Genomic DNA, 17,193 nt, shown 5'->3' with positions numbered 1-17,193 from the left:
CTGCTAGAGAGAAAACTGCTTTTTCTACCCCAGAGGGGAGTTTTCGGTACAAAAGAATGCCTTTTGGATTGCAAACTGCTCCAGCCACGTTCCAGAGAGCAATGAATAGGATTTTACGACCTCACCGGGAGTACGCCTCAGTGTACTTGGATGATATAGTCATTTTTAGCCAAGACTGGGAATCACATTTGCCCAAAGTTCAGGCAGTGCTGGACTCTTTGGAAGGAGGGGTTTACAATAAAAAAAATTGGAAAGAAATACTGCGCTAAAAAATTATAAAAAACAAATCCGAATTCCTAAAAGCTGCGATTAATACGATGTGATACACACCTATAAATCATATAAATCAAGAATTTTAACCGCGCTCTCACATATAGTAAATCTTAACACAAAAAAATTAACACCCAAAAATTATAAGAAAAACATATAAGCAAAAATACTGTATATATACACCATAAATAGTCAAAATCTAGTGACAAAATACGTGAATGAATAAAAAATATACTAAATAATTTTAAATTCATGCAATAATAGGGTGCACAAAATTTGTATAAACAATCACAGATACTATAAACAAAGTGCTCAGAAAATGTGTATAAACAACAGTTCCTCATAAAGATGTAATCTTGAGCATGGCAGTCCAATAAACGGAAATGCTTCTTCCAAAGAAATCTTGTGCAGGTGCAATAAAAAAGGTTTCCTTCACCAACACCGTGCTGATAAGTAGTAAGAATGCGCTCTTACCAAATCTCAAATCAAATAGGCATTTGTTATCAGAGATCTCAAGGGGTCATCACACCGGAGCACCAACTCGTTTTTCACACGGTTGAACCATTCATAAAAGGCAAGTAGAAACTCCCATAGCGTAAATCCGTAAACAAAATCTTTTATTCAATTATAAGAAATATACTCACAAACATAAAGGTCAAATCAGCGTTAAAAAAGCCGGCCGGCAAAGCGAACACCCAAATGTCACGTGATTTGCGTAAAGCACGTCAGGACCACCCTATGTACGTTTCGCCATATGTGGCGTCATCTGGGGCATGGGCGACGCGCTGACGCATCACGTTTTATATACATAAACTGGAACCAAGCCTCGTTCTGAGCTGAGGGGAGAAAACCGGAAATAGCGGAAAACCGGAAGTGCGTCATACTAACATGGCAGCCGCATGATACCACAGGCTCCATGTTAGGCGAGGGCAAAGATAAAATAGCTAATAAAAAAGCAGAAATATCGAAAACCGGAAATAGCGGAAACCGGAAGTGCGTCATACTAACATGGCAGCCACATGATACCACGGGCTTCATGTTAGATGAAGGCAAGGGTAAAATAACTAATGGAAAAAATGAAACTATCAAAAACTGGAAGTGCATCATACAAACATGGCAGCCCAGGCTCCATGTTGGATGAAGGCTAAAAAAACGATTTAAACTTACTAGATTGATTCAATGGCCATATGTCGGAGGCCCCGAAGACCCGGAAGTGCATCATATCAACATAACGGCCACAGAATATCAAAAGCTTCATATTATTTAAGGGCAGAGATAAAAATCAAAACGTACCGAAATAGCCTAATGGCCGCACATCGGCATCATCAACATGCCGATATAGGAGCCACAGGATGCCATTAATTTCGTACTAAAAAACAAAAACTGAAAATATACCTAGTTAGCCTGATGGCCACGTAGCGTTGCCTTTAACATGCTGTTTGAAGGAAGAATGGTCCACACCACCGTGCAGACCATAAACTTCCACAGATGCCACAAGTCAAAAAAGCATATAGCAAAAATTATATATCACAAAAAATTATAAACAAAAACAAAAATGAAAGTAAATTAAAGAGGGATTCCACCTACAAAAAAAATATTAAAAGCCAGCAGCTATAAATACTACAGCTGCTGACTTTTAATAAATGGTCACTCACCTGTCCCGGGTTCCAGCGATGCCGAGGCCGATCGATCGCTCGGCCCTCGGCTGCTGCCGCCACCATTCTAGGTGAGGGAATCAGGAAGTGAAGCGAATCGGCTTCACTTCCCCGTTCCCTACTGCGCATGCGCGAGTCGCGCAGCGCAATAGGAATTGTCCGCGCTGTCTCTGAGACCCATGTGTGTCCCACCAGACAGCACGGCAGGACAGGAAATGGCGTAGACTCCCACGGGAGTCTATGCCCGGAAGTGGATGTAAATACCTGTCTTTGACAGGTATCTCCACCCCCCTCCCCCCTGAAAGGTGCCAATTGTGACACCGGAGGGGGGGAGGGTTCCGATCAGCGGAGGTTCCACTTTAGGGTGGAACCCCCGCTTTAATCAATAAAATATATATTAAAAAAATGCACAGAAAAAAGTTTATTTAAAGGGCATTATTATTATTTAAAGGGCAAAAATTTCTAAATTATAAAAATACAGAAATTACATGGGTATAAAAATATGTAAACTACATGAAAAATAAACAATGCTTCCACATATAAAAATCTAATTATATGAAGAAAACTAAAACTAAAAAATATTAAAAATGAAAATGAATGAATGAATATATATATATATATATATATATACCTCATCCTCCCATCAGCTCAAATCGAGTTAACATAATCTAAAACCTTCAATAAATAATAACATAAACCCCACATAAATGTGTACCTGCCAAAGAAAATGGGTCATGAAGTATCTATAAACGCATTGATGTCAACATCTACATTGAGCCCAAACGGGGTATAACATTTAATTTTATGGATCCAGGCCATCTCTAATCTTGATATGCCCCTAACCACAGAGCCTCCTCTCCAGGGCAAATTACATTTATCTATGCCCAAGAATATGGTTTTAGCTGGATTCTTATCATGGCATTCTAGATAATGCCTAGATACAGAATGCTTTGGGAAGCTATTAATGATGTTAATGATATGTTCATTTAAACGCACGTTGAGTGCCCTTTTAGTCCTCCCAACGTATTGTAGCCCGCATGGGCATTGCAATGCGTTTATAGATAATTCAAGACCCATTTTCTTTGGCAGGTACACATTTATGTGGGGTTTATGTTATTATTTATTGAAGGTTTTAGATTATGTTAACTCGATTTGAACTGATGGGAGGATGAGGTGTATATATATATTTTCATTTTTATTTTTAATATTTTTTATTTTTAGTTTTCTTCTTCATATAATTTGATTTTTATATGTGGAAGCATTGTTTATTTTTCATGTAGTTTACATATTTTTATACCTATGTAATTTCTGTATTTTTATAATTTAGAAATTTTTGCCCTTTAAATAATAATAATGCCCTTTAACCACTTGCTTACTGGGCACTTAAACCCCCCTCAGTCCCTGATGCACTTTGAATGACAATTGCGCAGGCATACAACACTGTACCCAAATTACATTTTTATAATTTTTTTTCCCACAAATAGAGCTTTCTTTTGGTGGTATTTAATTACAGCTGGGAGTTTTATTTTTTGCTAAACAAACAAAAAAAGATGCAAAAAAAAAAAAAATCATGTTTAATAGTTTGTTATAAAATTTTGCAAACAGGTCATTTTTCTCCTTCATTGAAGTGCGCTGATGAGGCGGCACTGATAGGCTGCACTGGTGGGCACTATTAGGCTGCACTGGTGGGCACTGATAGGTATAGTTAAGGCGGCACTAATAGGCACAGATAAGGCGGCACTGATGGGCACAGATAAGATGTCACGGATGGGTGGCACAGATGGGTGGCACGGATGGGTGGCACTAAGGGGCACTGATAGGTACCACTGATAGATGGGACTGATGGGCACTGATAGGTGGCTCTGATAGGTGGCATTGCTGGGCACTGATGGGCGGCACTGCTGGGCACTGATGGGCACTGATGGGCGGCACTGCTGGGCACGGATATGTGGCACTGGGGTGCAGCACCTTTGTTGAGGCAGATTGTGGGCACTGCTGGGTGGCACTGTGGGCACTGCTGGGTGGCACTGACAGGGGGGACACATTTTTTTATTGATGTGGCAAAGCAGGGGGCAGGTGGGCACTGGCAGGGCTGGCCGTGATCGGCTCTTTTTTTTTTCTCCTCGCGCTGTCAGCGCGAGGAGGAATAATAGCCGATTACCGGCTCCGTTATATCACATGATCAGCTGTCATTGGCTGACAGCTGATCACATGATAAGGGGTCAGGATCGACCCCTTGCTCGGATCGGTGATCAGGCGAGTCTCATAGACTCGCCGATCATAGAGCGTGCCGCGCGCGCCCCTCAGGGGGCGCGCAGGCCACTCGTGCACGGGACGACGTCAATAGACGTTGTCCCGGCAAAGGAGATCCGCGCTGTAGCCATCATTCGGCTATAGTGCGGGTCTCAACTGGTTAAATAAACTTTTTTCTGTGCATTTTTTTAATATATATTTTATTGATTAATTTACTTTCATTTTTGTTTTTATAATTTTTTTGTGATATATAATTTTTGCTATATGCTTTTTTGACTTGTGGCATCTGTGGAAGTTTATGGTCTGCACGGTGGTGTGGACCATTCTTCCTTCAAACAGCATGTTAAAGGCAACGCTACGTGGCCATCAGGCTAACTAGGTATATTTTGACTTTTTGTTTTTTAGTACGAAATTAATGGCATCCTGTGGCTCCTATATCGGCATGTTGATGATGCCGATGTGCGGCCATTAGGCTATTTCGGTATGTTTTGATTTTTATCTCTGCCCTTAAATAATATGAAGCTTTTGATATTCTGTGGCCGTTATGTTGATATGATGCACTTCCGGGTCTTCGGGGCCTCTGACATACGGCCATTGAATCAATCTAGTAAGTTTAAATCGTTTTTTTAACCTTCATCCAACATGGAGCCTGGGCTGCCATGTTTGTATGACGCACTTCCAGTTTTTGATAGTTTCATTTTTTCCATTAGTTATTTTACCCTTGCCTTCATCTAACATGGAGCCCGTGGTATAATTTGGCTGCCATGTTAGTATGACGCACTTCCGGTTTCCGGTTTTCGATATTTCTACTTTTTTATTAGCTATTTTATCTTTGCCCTCACCTAACATGGAGCCTGTGGTAACATGCGGCTGCCATGTTAGTAGGACGCACTTCCGGTTTTCCGCTATTTCCAATTTTCTCCCCTCAGCTCAGAACGAGGCTTGGTTCCAGTTTATGTATATAAAACGTGATGCGTCAGCGCGTCGCCCATGCCCCAGACGACGCCACATATGGCGAAACGTACATAGGGTGGTCTTAACGTGCTTGACGCAAATCACGTGACATTTGGGCGTTCGCTTTGCCGGACGGATTTTTTAACGCTGATTTGACCTTTATGTTTGTGAGTATATTTCTTATAATTGAATAAAATATTTTGTTTATGGATTTACGCTATGGGAATTTCTACTTGCCTTTTATGAATGGTTCAACCGTGTGAAAAACGAGTTGGTGCTCCGTTGTGATGACCCCTTGAGATCTCTGATAACAAATGCCTATTTGATTTGAGATTTGGTAAGCGCGCATTCTTACTACTTATCAGCACGGTGTTAGTGAAGGAAACCTTTTTTTATTGCACCTGCACAAGATTTCTTTGGAAGAAGCATTTCCGTTTATTGGACTGCCATGCTCATGATTACATCTTTATGAGGAACTGTTGTTTATACACATTTTCTGAGCACTTTGTTTATAGTATCTGTGGTTGTTTTATACAAATTTTGTGCACCTTATTATTGCATGAATTTAAAATTATTTAGCATATTTTTTATTCATTCACTTATTTTGTCATTGATTTTGACTATTTATGGTGTATATACAGTATTTTTGCTTATGTTTTTCTTATCATTTTTGGGTGTTAATTTTTTGTATTAAGATTTACTATATGTGAGAGCGCGGTTAAAATTCTTGATTTATAAGGTTTACAATAAACCCTGAAAAATGTGCTTTGAGAATGGAGGAGGTGAAATACCTGGGCTAGATCGTGGATAGAGGGGTAGTGAAACCTCAGGTCAACAAGATAGAGGCTATACAGAACTGGCCCGCCCCCTCACAAAAAAGCAGGTACGTGCATTCCTGGGCATGGTGGGATACTACAGGAGGTTTGTACCCAACTTTGCCACGCTGGCGGCTCTGTTGACCGATCTAACTAACTAAAATCGGTCATGGTGGAGTGGAATGCAGACGCTGAGAAGGCTTTTTTGGAGCTCAAGTCTGCACTGTGCCAACACCCTGTCCTGGTAGCACCCAATTTTTCAAAAGAGTTTGTTGTCCAGACTGATGCTTCCGATGTAGGATTGGGAGCGGTGTTGTCACAGGTTATTCATGGCGAGGAACACCCGATAGTCTTCCTCAGCAGGAAGTTAACACCAGCGGAGAAAAACTACGCCATAATTGAACGAGAGTGTCTGGCCATTAAGTGGGCTCCGGAATCCCTCAGATATTACCCTTTGGGGAGGAAATTTAGGCTGGTTTCTGATCATGCCCCTTTAACATGGCTGAGACAAGGAAAAGGGACTAATGCCAGGGTTACTCGGTGGTTCCTGGCACTCCAGGAATTTAAGTTTGTAGTGGAGCATAGGCCCGGGAGACTGCATCAAAATGCAGATGCCCTCTCCTGAGTCCATTGCTTGAGCTCCACTGTTGCCTCCACCTCCTTGGCGTTGGGGCACAGGAGGGGGATATGTACAGGATGCCGTGGCTGGGTCCTGGAAGGACGCTATGTTTCCCCTCTGTTTGGACTGTGGTCCCTTTGATGGAACAAAAGTGGTTAACTCACCTGTCAGAGGAAGTGTGTTTAAAAACCAGACAGGAAGTTGTAGATGGGTGTGGAGGAGTGTAGAGGACATGGTGGATGGTGTTTGTGTTTGGGTTGCAGCAACAAAAGTGGACAGCAGTGTCCTGCCTGGAAGCCTCCTGGCGGGGGAAGCTACCTGCCATAGAAATCAAGGACTGTTTGATTGAGACAGCAATTCTGGACTTTGCAAGTCGGTGAGACTGAAACCTTTTTCTTTTGTTTTTGGCTGCTGTAAAGCTGTTTAAGTTTAATAAACCCCTTGTTGTGTGAAAAGCCTGTGTCCTGCGATCGAACTGGTCCCCCGAACAATATATATAGCTATATGTGTGTGTGGCGCTGGCTCCTGACGAGCAGGCGCTATTGTTTTTGTAAAGTTAACTTGCCTGAAGCCACAGTTGGGCTTCGGGATTATTTCTCTAAATTTCTGGTTTCAGTACCAGTCTAGCTAGGTTGCACTGGGTTCTCCTTGACCGCAGGTGTCACTGTCACTGCCAGCAAGAGTAGAAACGCAGTCTAGCTGCATGCATTGAATGCCACTTATCCCTCGGAACCTGCCAAGTGGGAGTGTTTTCTTGCTGTGCATTCTGGGGGGATGATATTTAAGGTTGCCCAGGATCTGAGACATGCCCACCAGGTGGAATTAAACTTTGGCCTGCTGCAGCGGCTGCACATGTAGCAGAGGGCCATCAATGAGTACCTGTGCGACTATGGCACCAGGACAGGGTCAGGGGAGCTTGGTTTTTTTTCCCCACGCCAGTGGGCTATGATCAGGGATGCATGCACTGTCCTGTCACCATCTGAGGAGGCCACGAGGATGGTGAGCAGTGACACTGCATGCATCAGTGACACTGTCCCTCTTGTCCACCTGTTGGAGCACACGCTGCATGGAATAATGGACAGGGCACTTGAGGCAGAACAGAGGGAGGAAGAGGAGGACTTCCTTACCTCTCAAGGCCCCCTTTATCCACACAGTGTTCCTGCTGGCCCACCGATCACACAGTAAGAGGATGAGGAGGATTGTGTCAGCATGGAGGTGGAGCCTAGCACTCAGCATCAGCAGCAGTCTTCAAGGGATCATTTACAGTCCCAAGAAACCCATGGACTTGTACATGCCTGGGAGGACGTTGCTGGGGATCATGTCGTCCTTAGTGACCTAGAGGACTCCGGAACGAATGTCTCAGGAAACCTACACTGCATGGCCTCCCTGATCCTGCAAAGCCTGCGGAAGGATCCTCGTATTCTTGGTATCAAGGAGAGGGATCATTACTGGCTGGCAACCCTCCTTGATTCACGTTACAAGGGTAAGGTTGTGGACCTTATCTTGCCGTCGCAGTGGGAGCAGAGGATGAAAAATCTTTGGGAGGCCTTGCAGAAAGGTTTGAGCAATGCATTTCCAGAGCCTGGGAGGTTACAAATTCCTGGTCCTTCTGGACAACATGTTGCTGAGGCGCCAGACAATTTTTTTTAGTCCACAGCCCCAAGGTATGATCGGTTCCAGCAACCATCGCCATCGTCTGATTTACATGGTGCAGGAATACCTAGGTGAAAGATCAGACTTGGACTCCTTTCTCAAAGAAAATCCTCTGGCTTACTGGGTCTTGAGGATGGATCACTGGCCTGAGCTTGCACAGTATGAAATTGAGCTACTGGCCTGTCCTACATCCAGCGTTCTTTCGGAACGCACATTCAGTGCTGCCGGAGGCTTTGTAACCGATCACAGGGTGTGCCTGTCCACCGAATCGGTCAATCAGCTGACCTTTATAAAAATGTATCAGTCTTGGATCACCAGCTACCAAGCACCTGATGCTGATGTAACCGAATCATTTTTTTTTTAATGTGAGATCCCTTCAATACTGCCTATGCAGATGTTGTATGACTATCCTGTTATGCTGAGTTACTATCCTCTTCCTTCTCAATTTTCATGCTGATATGTGGTAAGAACATTTTTGGTTCTGTGGCTAAGGCCCAATTTTTCTGCCCCTGTTTAACAGGGGCGTGTAATTACAATGTTTGATGCAATACTTTGCAGCAGGGCTCATTCCTGAGCTCCAACTAGAGTATATGTGAGGGGTTGCATTGTAGTGGCACCAGCACCAGTACCTAAGACCAGACATTACATTAAAGCCGCAAACCGTTTTTAAATGACTTTTATTCCTTTAGAAATGTCATTTTGTGCAGGGACAGTTCTAAACACGGGAAACACATGCCACTTTACATGCATGCTATAGACACCCCCAGGCATGATATTTAAAGGAATATTTTTTCACTTTAAGCATCATTAAAATCACTGCTCCTGAAAAAATGGTCTGTTTTTTAAAACTTTTTTTTGCAATAATACATTTGACCTGGGTCCCCCAAACCTTTTTAGGACAATAACTTGCATATTCACCTTTAAAATTTGCACTTTTGATTTCTCACGTTCGAGTCCCATAGACTTCAACGAGGTTCGAAAGTTCACGCAAACTATCGGTCCGTTCACAAGTTCTGGTGCAAACCGAATCGGGGGTCTGTTTGGCTCATCCCCCTAAGGGGGATTTGTTTTGTTAAACCATGCTCCTTAAGCCCCTTCCACTTAACAGTCTAACCACACCAGCTTTTTGGCGTGACGTGCCACATGCTTACATCGGCCTCAAGTGTCCCTCATTCTCAAGTTCTAAAGTTGGAAGCTAAGTACTCTGTCCTGTAGTGCTGGGGCTGTATACTCTGCCCTGTGGTGCTGGGGCAGTATACTCTGCCCTGTGGTGCTGGGGCAGTATACTCTGCCCTGTGGTGCTGGGGCAGTATACTCTGCCCTGTGGTGCTGGGGCAGTATACTCTGCCCTGTGGTGCTGGGGCAGTATACTCTGCCCTGTGGTGCTGGGGCTGTATACTCTGCCCTGTGGTGCTGGGGCTGTATACTCTGCCCTGTGGTGCTGGGGCTGTATACTCTGCCCTGTGGTGCTGGGGCTGTATACTCTGCCCTGTGGTGCTGGGGCTGTATACTCTGCCCTGTGGTGCTGGGGCTGTATACTCTGCCCTGTGGTGCTGGGGCTGTATACTCTGCCCTGTGGTGCTGGGGCTGTATACTCTGCCCTGTGGTGCTGGGGCTGTATATTCTGCCCTGTGGTGCTGGGGCTGTATATTCTGCCCTGTGATGCTGAGCTGTATTATCTTGACACTATGGGTGAAAGCAAGTGGAATACAGGGAATGGGGTGGGTGTTTTCTATAAGGGTTGTGGCTTATGAGAAGTGGGAGGGATAAAAAAGGAGGGGCAGAGTCTGGCGCCCCCCCCCATCCTAAAACTTCACCATCCACCACTGATTATATTTTGATTGTTGTCAATCTAAAGCCGATGATAGCACACAGATTTTGCTTCAAACCCAATCCGTGAGATTGTGATTGCAATGCATTCTAGCTCATTATAACTTTTGTTTTACAGTTTTTTTTTATTTCTTTTCTTTTTTTTAAGAGTTTACAACCTTTTTAAATGTAGTTTCTTTGCATGATTTAGTGCTCAAAGTAAATTTACATTATTCGTATTGGAATTACTATGCCTGAGACTAACGTAGCTCTTATGCAGCGTACACATGATCGGAATTCTCGTCGGAAAAAGCTCTGATGGTTTTCCCATCGGAATTCCGATGGAATTCCACTCAAACTGTCTTGCCTACACCAAATTCCGACCACCAAGAACGCGCTGATGTACAGCATGTATGACGGGACTAGAAAAAGGAAATTCAATACCTAGTAGCCAATAGATTCCATCTCGTAGCTGAATCTGAGCATGCGTGAGTTTTTGTGCGTCGGAATTGCATCCACATGATCGGAATTTCCAATAGAAAGTTTTTCCATCTGGAAAATTGAGAACCTGCTATCAAATTTTTGCTGGCGGGAATTCAGCCAGCTAAATTCCGATGGAGCTCCCAGTGTGAAAGGGGTTTAAGTCCTTGTGTGAGCAGAAAGCATAGTCTTCAAAAATAGCAAATATAACTATTTAATGTACATACGCTACATACAAAACGTATATACTGTACAAAAAAAGACAATAAACATAAAGAAGTTTATTTAAAATATTAACATACATTTGGAACGATCATTTATATGGTCCCTTTAAGATGTTAATGACAAACAGACAAACATCTATTTTTAAATCCAAAACTAAGAGACAGATTTAAAATGAGCAAGTGATTCTAGGCGCAGGACATAGACGGCTTAAATCTCGGCTGGTTTAGCCTTGATCCATGTATGGGCAGGTTGATTTTACCCAAGTTGTTTGTTCAATCAACCAGCCTGCTGAATTTTTCATGCGATCATTGCCGGTGTCTATAGCCTCTGCAATACTCTGTGTATCTTCTCCTGGCTGAAATGGCTCCCTGCCCCCCCCCCCCCCCCCCCCCCACCCACACCAGGTGTACACAATTGCTTCGCAGGAGGGATTCCCCATTAGCACAATATTTGCCCACTCTTCTTTGCAAAAACATTCCAAATATGTCAGACAGAGAGGACATCTCCTATGCACAGCCCTCTTCATATCACCCCACATATTTTCAATCAGATTCAGGTCTTGGGTCTGGCTGGGCCATTCCAAAACTTTAATCTTCTTCTGATGATGCCATTCCTTTGTTTATTTAGATGTAGGCTTTGGTCCTTGGCATGCTGAAAGATGACGTTCCTCTTCATGTTCAGATTTCTAGCAGAAGTCTGAAGGTTTTGTGCCAATATTGACTGATATTTGGAACTGTTCATAATTTCCCTCTATCTTGACTAAGGCTTCTGTTCCAGCTGAGGAAAAATAGCCCCAAAGCATGATGCTGCCACCACCATGCTTCAATGTGGGTATGGTGTTCTTTTGGTGATGTGCAGTGATGTTTTTGCGTCAAGCATTTCTTTTTGAATTATGGCCAAAAAGTTCAACCTTGGTTTCATCAGACCTTAACACATTTTCCCATATGCTTTTGGGAGACTTCGGATGTGTTTTTGCAAAATGTAGCCAGGCTTGGATGTTTTTTTTCATAAGAAAAAGCTTCCATCTTGCAACTTCCCCCATAGCCCAGACATATGAAGAATACGGGAGATTGATGTCACATGTACCACACAGTCAGTACTTGCCAGATATGCCTGCAGCTCCTTTAATGTTGCTGTAGGCCTCTTGGCAGCCTCCCTGACCAGTTTCCTTCTTGTCTTTACATCAATTTTGGAGGGACGTCCAGTTCTTGGTAATTTCACTGTTTTGCCATATTTTCTCCACTTGATAACCGTCTTTACTGTGTTCCATGGTATATCTAATGCCTTGGAAATTCTTTTGTATGCTTTCCCTGATACCTTTTAACAATGAGATCCCTCTGATGCTTTGGAAGCTCTCTACAGACCATGGCTTTTGCTGTAGGATACCCGGACCTACTAGAACAGCTAAAATTAATTTGGGGTTAATCAGAAGTACTTTAACCACTTGCTTACTGGGCACTTAAACCCCCCTCCTGCCCAGAGCAATTTTCAGCTTTCAGCGCTGATGCACTTTGAATGACAATTGCGCGGGCATACAACACTTTACCCAAATGACATTTTTATCATTTTTTCCCCACAAATAGAGCTTTCTTTTGGTGGTATTTATTTACAGCTGGGAGTTTTATTTTTTGCTAAACAAACAAAAAAAGATGCAAAATAAAAAAAATAAAAAAATCATGTTTAATAGTTTGTTATAAAATTTTGCAAACAGGTCATTTTTCTCCTTCATTGAAGTGCGTTGATGAGGCGGCACTGATAGGCTGCACTGGTGGGCACTGATAGGCATAGTTAAGGTGGCACCAATAGGCATAGTTAAGGTGGCACCGATAGGCACAGATAAGGTAGTACTGATGGGCACAGATAAGATGGCACGAATGGGTGGCACAGATGGGGGGCACTGATAGGTACCACTGATAGATGGGACTGATGGGCACTGATAGGTGGCACTGATAGGTGGCTCTGATAGGTGGCACTGCTGGGCACTGATGGGCACTGGTAGATGACACTGGGCACGGATATGTGGCACTGGGGTGCAGCACCGTTGTGGCAGATTGCGGGCACTGCTGGGTGGCACTGTGGGCACTGCTGGGTGGCACTGACGGGGGGCACTTATTTATTGATGAGTGGCACTGGCAGGGCTGGCCGTGATCGGGACTGATGTCCTGATCACGGCCGCCGGTGATCGGCTCTTTTTTTTCTCCTTGCGCTGACAGCGTGAGGAGGAATAATAGCCGATTACCGGCTCCATTGTATCACATGATCAGCTGTCATTGGCTGACAGCTGATCACGTGGTGAGGGGTCAGGATCGACCCCTTGCTCGGATCGGTGATCAGGCAAGCCTCATAGACTCGCCGATCACAGAGCGCGTTGCGCGCACCCCTCAGGGGGCGCGCAGGCCGCTCGTGCACAGGACGACGTCAATAGACGTCGTCCCGGCAAAGGAGGTCTGCGCTGTAGCCATCATTTGGCTATAGCGCGGATCTCAACTGGTTAAATGATGGCAGGTATGTACTGACTCCTATTTAACATCAGCTTGAATGTGTGCTTAATTCTGAACACAGCTACTTCCCCATAAGAGGATGTGCACACTTATGCAACCACATTATTTTATTTTTTTTATTTTTACTTCCACTTTAAAATATTTCAGTTTGTCTTTCAATTGAGTTGTACAGTTTATAGGTCACATTAAAGGTGGAAAAAGTTAGGAAATGATTTATCTCTGTCTCATTTTTTTATATCAAAGAAAATTGACATTTTAACAGGGGTGTGTGGACTTTTTAGATCCACTGTATACTGTATATAACACGCACACACACACACACACACACACACACACACACATACACACTAAAAAAGTAGCCGACTAGTGGGAACCATGAGATGGGAATTTAGTTCTTGCCTTTTCTGGGAAAATATACCAGTCTTAAGATCTTTTGCCTATAAATAAAATTGAAAACAATTCCCACTATTAGCACCCAAGCTGGTAAAATACCGACCAGGTGACAAACCTAGCTGGGAATAATGTTGTGAACAGTTGCAGAGTGAGCAAAGGGTGTGATGGGAGGGAAACACTATAATCAAGAGTGAGGTGGGTGACAGGAAGCCATTGTGGGCAGCTGGGTTAAAGGGGTGATTTGGTGTAATAGGGGCTTGGGACCTGAGAGGTGAGGTCAATGGTAGAGAGGCATAGGTGGCGATGGATTGGACCAGGTTAGAGATAGAGGTGCTGTGAGTGACGGTGAGAAGGGAGGGAGGTGCTGTGACTGAGGATGTTATTCTATACAAATACTCACAGAATATTATTTAGAGACAAGTATGCTTCGCTCGTGCTAAATCTCCCTACTTTTAAGCTGGTTCCCTTTTTTTTCATTCAAAAAGTGAGTTAAGCGAAAAAACTGACCCCCTTTCCCCCAGCCATTCGATCTATTGTATTCTGCCAGCGGATTCCCACTGTCAGAATACATTTATCAGTGCTGCTGGCTATAATTAGCTATAGTCGACAGTGCTAGTCGTGCCCCATTTATTCAACAAGCTGGTTGTAGAGAAGTTGATCAGTAGATCAACTGCTGTACAACCAGGGTGCCCATACATGAATCAGAATTCAGCTTTGTCCATGGCCGACAAGCCCCCGACAGTACTAGATGTCTCATCAATTTAATCTCACAGGCTGGACCCTCTCGAACGCCTTTTCTGCTTCTCTCCTTGGATGGAAGGAATTCGACAGGGTCTACTTACTGGGGATACCTTCAAACGGTACTTACCACCTTTGAAATAACAGGTTGGAAGCAGAAAGCCATCTTATCCCTCTACTCCACCCCATCAGCTATCGTTCTTACCTCAGGCATCACTTCCAAATCAATACAAATCACTAATGGAACGAGACAGGGTTGCCCCTTATCACCAATCATCTTTACACTCCTTATGGAACCATTGGCAGAAAGCATTAGGTCCCACCCTAACATTACAGGTATTTCCATAGCGGGTGAAAGAACATAAAATAAGTCTCTTCGCAGGCGATGTCATGCTCATGATTTCCAATCCTAAGACATCCTTATCTGAGACAAAGAAAGTCCTAACCGAATTTAGTGTCGTATCATATTATAAACTAAACGCCATCAAATCCCAAATCTTAGGCATGAGCATCCTAACTTCCATGCAGACTTATTTAACCAATAAATTCCCTTTTTCTTTTTTTTTTTTTTATTTTAAATATTGTTTATTTCGTTTTCCACATTTACAAAAAGAACAGTACAAAATATTCCTTATATATACTTTTAAAAATCACTTTGACTAACATTCATGTTATTTCAGTATTTTCAACATTCACATAAAAACAGACAGTAAAAAAAAATACACATTGGGTGCCCGACCGGATCGATCTTAAATATCCCAAGAGGGAAGAAGAAGAAGAAGAGGAGGGGAGAGAGGGAGGAAAAAAAAAAAAAAAAAAAAAACACACCCCCTCCCCCTCTCTTCATGTGTTTAAAATTATCCTTTTGTGATTTTATCTTACCCGTATTTATTACCCCTCCCACGTGACGCTTTTTCTTAATTCCAATTTGTGATTTGTGTAAGGTGGGGATTCCTCTCCTTCCATCCCCACTCCCTTCTACAAAAAAAAAAAAAGAGACAAAAAACACACCAAACAACAAAGAAAAAAAAACCCAGACAAACCCCCTAAAGGGCCCCTGAACAAGGGGTCCCCCCATCTCCTCCCCCACACAAAAAAAAAAAAAAAAAAAGAAAAAAAAAAAAAAACAAGGGGGGGAAAGGGATCCTTTCCCCTTCTCCTCCCTTCCTCCCTCCTCTCCTCCTCCCTCCTTTATAAAAAAAATAAATAAATAAATAAAAAATTTATAAGGGGTTATGAAGTATATGCATCCTACCTCCCTCCCCTAGACGCCCCCTCCATCCCCCATAATTCCAAGATATATTGAGGATTTTCTAAATTCCATCCAGTTCCTCCAAGTCGCCTGGAATCTAGTTTCGGCTCCCCGTTGAAGGTATATTAGTTCTTCCATAATCCTCAATCTATCTATTTCCCTAAACCAATCTCTTATCTCTGGTGTTTCCTTTACTTTCCAGTATCTCGGGATCAGTACTTTCGCTGCGTTTAGCAAAAATGGAGTTAATGCTCTTCTATATTTTTCCCTAGGGCCCTCGGCCGCGTGAAACAAACATTTCCAGGGATCCAGTTCTATTTCCTTCCCATCGATCTCTTTAATTAAGCCCACCACCTTTTCCCAGTATAACTGGATTGCACTGCATTGCCACCATATATGGGCGTGGGTTCCCTCCCTCCCACACTCTCTCCAACAGAGGGGTGATAAGTCTTTGTTAATCTTATGCATTTTCGATGGAACATAATACCATCTAACCAATAATTTATAGTTCATTTCTTGGATCTTCGTATCTATTGAAGTGGAGTGGGTATAGTCTATAACTTTCCCTTTCAGTTTTTCTGGGATTGATTGATTCAATTCCCCTTCCCACCTCCCAAAAGCAGGTATCGCCTCATCCTCCATTAAAGATATTAAGGTCCTATATATGTTAGAGATCCCCTGTCTGCCCACTCCTCCTCGATAAATTCCCTTTTAAATGGTCTCCTCAATCTCTATCCTTTTTAGGAGTTCAACTGACCCCACACTCCTCACAACTTTATAAACACAACTTTAAGACCTTTTTAAAATTTGTTACTCCAACAACTATCCTACCTAAAATCACAAGAATTGTCAACAGCAGGAAGAATAGCCACCTTAAAAATGCTGATCCTTCCTAAGCTCCTCTATTAATTTCATACCCAGTAATCCCACTGCCAAATACCTTCCTCTCCTCGGTACAAAACCTTTTTACACAATAGATTTGGAACCACATATCTCCTAGGTGCTCCCTTACTATTATGCTAAAACACAGAAGACAGGGTGGAATGGGAGTCCCCAATGTTCTAGCCTATTATAAAGCGTGTGTAATGGGCCAGATTAAATATTGGTGGCCCCCTCCAAACATAAATCTTGGACTCTCATGGAAGCCACTGATATTCCCCCAAAAGATCTTAAATTAGCACTCATAGCTATAAAAATGGGAGCATCAATACCAACTTCCCTTATCCCAACAGTCCAAATCTCTGCTAAATTATGGTTAGAACTCCCTCTCTCCGCATTACCTAGTGGGTCAATCTGCAAAATTCCTACTCCAATATCAGTGCTCCAGCACTTCATACCTTGCCTTAACCTAACTCACTGGACTCTTACTTACTCTTTTGAAAGACCTATACCATAACACCTCTCTCCACAATTTCAAATATTTGTCCTGACGATTTAATCTCCATCCTTCAGCATATTTCCCCCATTTACAAATCTGATCCCTCTTGCTGAAACACCCCTTACCCATATACTTAGAGCTGCCAGCTTCAATATACACACTTTTCCAGGAACCTACCTCTCCGATAAAAGGAATCAC

Source organism: Lithobates pipiens, unplaced genomic scaffold (assembly GCF_037356315.1).
Source record: "Lithobates pipiens isolate NorthernLeopardFrog02 unplaced genomic scaffold, aLitPip1_a1.2 Scaffold_8, whole genome shotgun sequence".
Classification (NCBI taxonomy): domain Eukaryota; kingdom Metazoa; phylum Chordata; class Amphibia; order Anura; family Ranidae; genus Lithobates; species Lithobates pipiens.
The sequence above is the reverse complement of the archived record's forward strand: the minus strand, read 5'-3'. Positions refer to the sequence as shown.